A 7,997-nucleotide genomic window follows, 5' to 3' on the forward strand; every position below is an offset into this window, starting at 1 on the left:
TCTGAATGAACATTAAAAAAAAAACTTTGAGTTTGCGAATGAAACTTATGTCAGATATTTTATTTTCCTTAATCTTTTAAAACAAAAGACACATAAAACATTGAGATGATTTTTGTCATTTTCCCTTTTTAAAAAAACTATTGAAACTAAGCCACAATAATGGCTCATACCAATAACAATTCTGGATGTTATGGTTTGCTGACATCAGTCCCTGTTTTTTTGTTAATTAATTAAAGGTGCTCTAAGTGATGTCACGCATTTTTAGGCCAAAACATTTTTTGTCACATACCGCAAACATCTCCTCACTATTCGCTAGCTGCCTGTCCCCTGAACACACTGTAAAAAAACACGGTCTCTGTAGTCGCCAAAAATGTCAATAAAAACAAACTGGTGCAGCCTGGACCACAAAACATAATAAACACGCTTCAGCCAATAACTGACAAGAATGATTTTAAATGCGCGTTCATGACTGTTTCAGGAAGCACGGAGGGGAGGAGGAGGAGGAGGAGGGAGGGTCTAGCTAGCCTCTGTTTTGTTTGACAACACTTCGAACATCAACAGGAAGTTACTCCACCCAGGATCACTTACAGCACCTTTAATGCATTGTATTCAAACGTTTGAAATCACTTTGAATGGGTTATATTTTTGAGAAAAAATATGTTCTTACCAAATTGATCAAAAAATACAGTAAAGACATTTTGTTTGTGTTTTATTTTACAGTCCTGTTTCATATGTATATGCTATGTACTTACTGTAGTAATTACAATAATAGGGTAATAACTAGGTACTAGCCCTGAATCTACTTAAACCTAATCTTAACCCATGTAGTTACCTTATACTGTATTACTATTAATTTCTTGGGAAAGTATACTGTATGTAAAGTGAAAGTGCATGCACCGTAAAATAAAAGTACAACTGGCGTTATACTTTACTGTTATAATATGACATGTTATAAATTATTTATTTTTCAAAAAATATGCTGTTCTTCAAATGTTATAAGAATCTTCCACCAGCAGCAATAATAATAAGTTGAGTATTTGCATTTACTGTTTGTTCTCAGATCTATTTAAAGTCCAAAGGGTAAAATATGACTGCCTTTGACCTTTTGTTTTTCTATAACACAAAACATTTAGCTTACCTGAACAAATGACTTGAGCACTCTTATTAAGACACTCGTCATCATGAATGCTTGCCTGCATGGATCCACATGTCTTAAGTGTAGACTCTAATCCATTACACATTGGATTTTTTATTAAGATTGGTCCTGATCCCAGACCAAAATGAGCATCACCAAGAGCATCTACAGGTTCTCCACGGTTCAGCTCTCTACACACCACTGCAGCATCTGCCAAATCCCAGCCAACATCACACACCCTTCCCCACTGACCTCTAAGAAGAACCTCCACTCTACCAGAACAGCGACTGGTACCATTTACCAGTTTCACATTCCTTTTGTCTGTAACAGAGAGCGAGAGAAAAAGCGATAGAGAAAGAGAGAGAGAGATTGGTATCTTAACCCATTTACTATACACATAACATATTGCACCACCATAACACCAAGCCATTTCAAAAGGTCTCTCACTGATTAATAAAAATCAATCATAGTTTTTGTCTAGTAACATACACAGCCTTTATTATTATTATTATTATTATTATTATTATTAGCCATTATGAAAGTAAACAATTGATGGTTTTGTTCATGTGAAACCAAAAATAAATGAATGCAATGAGAAAACCTAATTTAAAGATTTAAATCAAATTATTAATGTAGAGCTGAATTGAAGAAATCATGCTCCGTAACTTTCAGTTTTTTGAATGTTAGGCTCTGATATATCCGCAAGCAAAAAATAAATAAATAAATAAAATTCTGTCACTTTTTTGTTTTTAAATTTTTATGAACACCAGTTCAATCTCTGCCTTTTCAGAGGATTGATGACCCACACCCACCCTTTGAGTTGCATTCATTTATCAGTTTTCTTTTATCATGCAGAATCAAAAGTTCAGTCATGCTTTCAGACAGGGGGCCCTGTTTTAATCTAAGCACATGGTTTGAAGCGCGTGGCGCAGGTGCACTTAGGGCATGTTGGAATCCTCTTTTGTTAGTTTAACATAGAAAAATGGTCCAAAAGGGTTGTACCTAGTTTCTTAATGAGTCATGGGTGTGTTTTGGGTGTAACGTGCAATAAACCAATCAGAGTGTCATCTCCCATTCCCTTTAAAAACCAGGTACGTTTGCGCCATGGCAGATTCGCTATTTACATGGCGGAATTTGCAAGCAGAAAGACCGGATGCTTCTCCAGAAAGGAATCCTTTTATTTTTAATATTTTAAAAAAAATGTTTGTGTGCTGCTGCGCGTCCCTGTGTGTGTAACAAGCAGAGTGTACACGTGTTGTACACCCGCCTATGTACATATTACTAATGCGGCCTTTAAATAACAACAACAAAAAAATACTGCGCCATTGACTTTAGACCAGGTTTTTTTTTTGGTCAGTGGCACAGTCATATTCATTTGCCTCAAAAAACAACACACTAACACTGCGCCTGAACATATTTCATTTTCAGACTAGCACGCCCATGGGTGAACAGATGGGAGTGAGTGTATTTGCTATTTAAACAACATGAGGGCCGGACATGAAAATGATAACTCCATCGGGCTGAAACTAGCAAAAAACACTTGCGTCGCACCTCGTGTCGCATTGCACCGGGTGTATGATAGGGCTGGGTCTTTGCTAATTAGTCACTGATTTGTCTGCCTCCAGAGAAACGCTGGTCACAAGGCTACTCTTATTAAAGAATCATATTATTTATCTTAAAAAACAAACAAACAAAAAAATTAGAAAAGACAATATAAGAGCACTCTCACCAGCAAAATGCTGTTGTCACACGTACTCATACGACAATCGAAAGAGAAAGGCAGCGGAATTAAAACAGCATTTTAATAAATAATGCATTTTGAACTCCTACCAGTACAAAGCAAAGCAACGTTGTGTTCACGAGAACAGTTGTTTTGGTGTGATGGTGATGTTGGACAGAGGTGAATCTGAGACTCATTTCCTCTGCACTGAATCTCTTGTGTCCACATCTGAGCATCTCCTTTTCCAAAAGCATCTTCTCCCAGCACCTGTACAGGAGCCCCACAGTCCAGCTCTCTACACACAACCTCTGCATCCTGCTGGTCAAAGGCAGCAGCACACACTGAAACCCACGTCTGATTATCAAGTATCTCTAACCTCCCAGAGCAGCGAGAACCTCCAACCAGCCTGACTTCTGCATAAGACACAGTCAACAAAAACATGGCATATTATATATATATATATATATATATATATATATATATATATATATATATATATATATATATATATATATATATATATATATATATATATATATATATATATATTCACTTATAAATCCTCAAGATCATGATTTGTCAACTCAATTTTATTTTAGTCTTTGAATTAAACAAATAAGAAAGCACAAATGTCTTACATAAATACTGTATGACTTAGAATATGTAAAATACTTTACCTGAGCAGATGACTCCAGCATCTTTAGAATGATCACAGTTACGTTTATCCCATCCCAATCCCCCACAGTTCTTCAGTGTAGATTCTGATCCAGTACACATGACATAACTCATCCAGACCGGTCCTGATCCTTGTCCAAAATGAGCATCATACAGAGCATCTACAGGTTCTCCACAGTCCAGCTCTCTACACACCACTGCAGCATCTTTAAAATCCCAGAAATCATCACATACTGTTCCTCACTGACCTCTATGATGAACCTCCACTCTACCAGCACAGCGACTGGTACCATTAGCCAACCTCACATTCACATGAACTAAACATTGAGAAAAAGCAAAAGAAAGATGGAGAAGGAGCTTTAGCTATTTAAATGGTATTATATAAAGAAATTGATTGATAGGTGCCATGCATTATTCTTTTTTTAGTCAATGTGATGGACTAAGATATCCGTATGGTTATATACTGATGAGCTCAAACATTATGACTAGTCACAGGTGAATCAAATATTGTTGATCATCTAACAAGATATATATTAAGGTCTAAGTAGATTAAATGGTAATCAAACTATCAGTTCTCGCAAACAATGTGTTGGATTCAGGAGAAATAAAGATAATAAAGATCTGAGCGACTTTGACAAGTTATGGCAAAGTGACTGGATCAGAGTATCTCTGAAACGGCAATGAATGGGGCTGCAAAGACGCAGACCAAACAGAGTGCTTATGATGACCCCTGTCCACCATTGAAAGCATCTACAACGGATACGCGAGCATCAGAACCAGACCTTGGAACAGTGGAACAAGGTCGCCTGGTCCGATGAGTCCTGTTTTCTTTTGCATCATGAGGATGGCCATGTACATGTGCACCATTTACCTGGGAAAATGATGCCAGGATGCACTATGGGATGATGACAGGCTGGTGGAGGGAGTGTGATGCTCTGGACAAAGTTCTGCATTCATGTGGATGTAAATTTGACACGTGCTACCAACCTAAATATTGTTGCAGACCAGGTACACCCCTTCATGACAATGGTGTTCTCTGGCAGCAGTGGCCTCATTCAGCAGAATAATACACCCTGTCACACTGCACACATTGTTCAGGAATGGTTTGAAGAACATGATAAAGAATTCAAGGTGTTGCCCTGGCCTCCAAACTCCCAGATCTCGGTCTAACTGAGAATATATGGGATGTGCTGGACCAACAAGTTCTATCCACGGATGCTCTACCTCGCAACAGGACTTAAAGGATCTGCTGCTAACGCCTTGGTGCCAGATACCACAGCACAGCTTCAGGGGTCTTATTGAGACTATGCCTCAGCGGGTCGGTGCTGTTTTGGCAGCACGTAAAGGACCAAAAGCATATTAGGCAGGTGGTCATAACATTTTGGCTCATCTGTCTTTTGTGATGATGTTTGCAGTTAAATAGTTTGCAGCTGACTAGAGAAAATGTGTTCAAAATTACATACTTTTTTTTTTTGCCATGTGAAAACTGAGCATGAGATCTAATGAAAACAAGACAGGAAAAACAATAATGCAAGCCTCTTAGGGTTTCTGTAATAATAATAAAACAAATCCTTGCTATGCAGTATTTTTATTATTATATTGTTGTTTGAGACATCACATTGCAGTCAAGCTTAATTTTCAGTATTTAAAGAATAAAATAATCTGAGAAAATTTCTGGAATTAACAATCTCTTTAAGTTCATGTGTACTTACCAGCTGTGATGAGTTTTACAGCTAAAGACAGTAAGATAAGTGTCAGGCATCTCTCCATCTCTCTCTGCTTGATTAACTCAACATCCAGTTCAAGCTTCTCCGCACTGATGATACAGAAGTACAGACATCCTCTCACACCCCTTAATGAGAGAGAAAGAGGTCCAACACCCTCCAATCACACTCGCTGTTACCTTATTAGACACAACAGAGGAAACCATCAAACAACTTCAGTGACAAATCAGATGAGGTCTTTATGACTTTCTCCATATATATCTAACTGTCAGCGCTGATGAACTCCTCCTCTACACACACACACACGACACTTACAGGAGACAGGAAACTCTCCAGTTTATTTACAGCATCAAAGCCCAACACCTGCAGAGATGAGATAAAAGCACTGATAACTAACTGTAAATGTCCTAAACACTGTCTATTAGTGTATACATATGTTAGCATGACATTAACACGTAATATTCAACTCTGTAAAATGAATGCTATAGTAAAATGGCATTTAAAAAATTTAGTAAACATTTGCAAGAGCACAGTGCCCACATTAGCCCTAATTACACCGAGGGGTGGAAAACATCTCAAAATTAATTTTGTGAAACCTTTGTTGTGAAATAATATAATAACCTCACATGTGTGTGAAATCATTGCTTTGACTAATGTGAAATTGACCTAATTCCACAAAAGTGGTTTCAGGTGGCCCACAAAAACCATAACTCTCATTCAGTGAAGATAAGCATGTTGTTCACCAGCAGAGAGAGTCAGTACTACAGTATATATCTGCCAAAGCACCCTGTACTGCATCTTCATACTTTGGGTATTTTACAGTGTGGACGAGAGCTTTCTAAGTGATTTTTCTTAATGGAAAGTAAAAAATGTCCCTCATACCTGACTTTCAGGTCACATAAATAATAAAATAAAAAATTATTAAAAAAAAATAAAATATTACAAGGCCACGTTACAAGATTTAAAGGGTTAGTTCACCCAAAAATGAAAACAATATAATTTATTACACACCCTCATGTCGTTCTACATCTGTACTGTAAAACCTTCATTCATATTCAAAACACAAATTAAGATATTTTTGATAAATGGTGAGATAAGTGAAAACTTCTGATAGCTCAGTGAGGCCTCTATTGTCAGCAGTCACTGAACCTCTCAAGATCCAGAAAGGTACTAAAGACATATTTAAAACAGTTCATGTGAGTACAGTAGTTCTACCTTAATATTATAAAGTGTCCCAATGTCCCAAGCTAGACTCTCCTAAGCCCGACGAACGGACGTTCAAGCGTTGGGTTGATTGTGGGTGGCTTTTTCCATAAAAGGCCCCATTCCCCTAGGGCTGAGCACAGATATTGTATCTATGGTAGGCCTTCACCCTGTTGCATTCTCAGTGTCATGTGGATTGTACTTCCTTGTTAATAAAAGGTGTTATCAGAGAGCTCCGCTTATAGCTCTGTTTTTTATCTGCCCTTCACCATTGTGGCTCAGGTCGAGCAGTATTTTGAGCTTCACTTCAAGCTGGTCATTTAGTATGCTCCCTTGTAGCCCGAGCATTGCCACGAGCTGATGAACGTGTTCGTCTGGAGTAGTTTAGGTTAGGCCTCCTCCAGGGCATGTTGGTGTATGTTTGTACTCCCCTTTCTTAAAGGGTAAAAGGTGATTTTACTGAGTACACTGCTTGTTGGCGATGTGATAGGTCCCAGAGTTAGGTGTGTTTGCTACTAGACTCGCTTTAAGGTAGTTGGATTTAAAAGGCCTCCCTTCAGTGTGAGTCCCCTCTTAGCGGCCAGCACATGCACTGTCAGGTAGCTGGCCTTAGCAGGCCTCTCTGCGAGCAGCCCCCAGTAAATGGGTTCCTGATAGCTAATATGTTTTTATCAGATATTAGGCCTTAGCAGGCCTCTCTGTGGTGAACCTCATCAGTGTGGATGCTGTAGAAACAACACACGCTCTGGGTAGCTGGGCTTATCAGGTTTCCCTGTGAGCGAGTCCCCAGCACTTTGGGTATGTGACAGCTAGCAGAGGTTTGCTGTCAGGTAGCAGGCCTTGGTGGGCCTACCTGTGGGCGAACCCCCAATATTTGTGGGGCTCTTAGCAGCTAGCAATGACTTGCTATTTGATAAGTAGGCCCTAGCAGGCCTCTTTGTGAGTGAGTCCCCAATATTGTGGGTACTTTTTTAGCCCTATCTTGCTGGAACTTGGTAGTCAGAAGATCTGCTCAGGTAGTTGGCCTTAGCAGGCCTCCCTGTGGGCGAATCCCCAGTATTTGGGTACTTGGCAGCTAGCACTGGCTTGCTATCAGTTGTATGGCCTTAGCAGGACTCTCAAGGCGAGCCCCAGCAGTGTGGATGCAGCTGGCCCTAGTGGGCTGCCTTGGAGGCTAGTCCCCAGCAGTAATGGGTTTTCTGGAAGGTGCACGTAGACTTGCTTTAGATAGTAGGCCTCAGCAGGCTTCTCTGAGGGCTAGTAACCAGCAGCGCGGTTGGAATGGTTGTTTTCATTTGTTGGCTTTTGCAGGCCTCTCTGAGAATTAGCAGGCCTCCCTGTGGGCGAGCCCTAGTGTTGTAGGCCCTGGACAGCTAGCTATCAGGTAGCTGGCCTCAACAGGCCTCCCTGAGAGCCAGCCTCCAATAAGTAGGTGCATAGTGCATTAGCAATGACTACATTCAGCCAATAAATTTTGCCATAGAGGTGTTTGTCTACTGCCCTTTCTGCACTCCCTCTTTCTGGATGTCTCTTCATGAGA

This window comes from Megalobrama amblycephala, linkage group LG14 (genome assembly GCF_018812025.1).
Source record: "Megalobrama amblycephala isolate DHTTF-2021 linkage group LG14, ASM1881202v1, whole genome shotgun sequence".
Lineage (NCBI taxonomy): Eukaryota > Metazoa > Chordata > Actinopteri > Cypriniformes > Xenocyprididae > Megalobrama > Megalobrama amblycephala.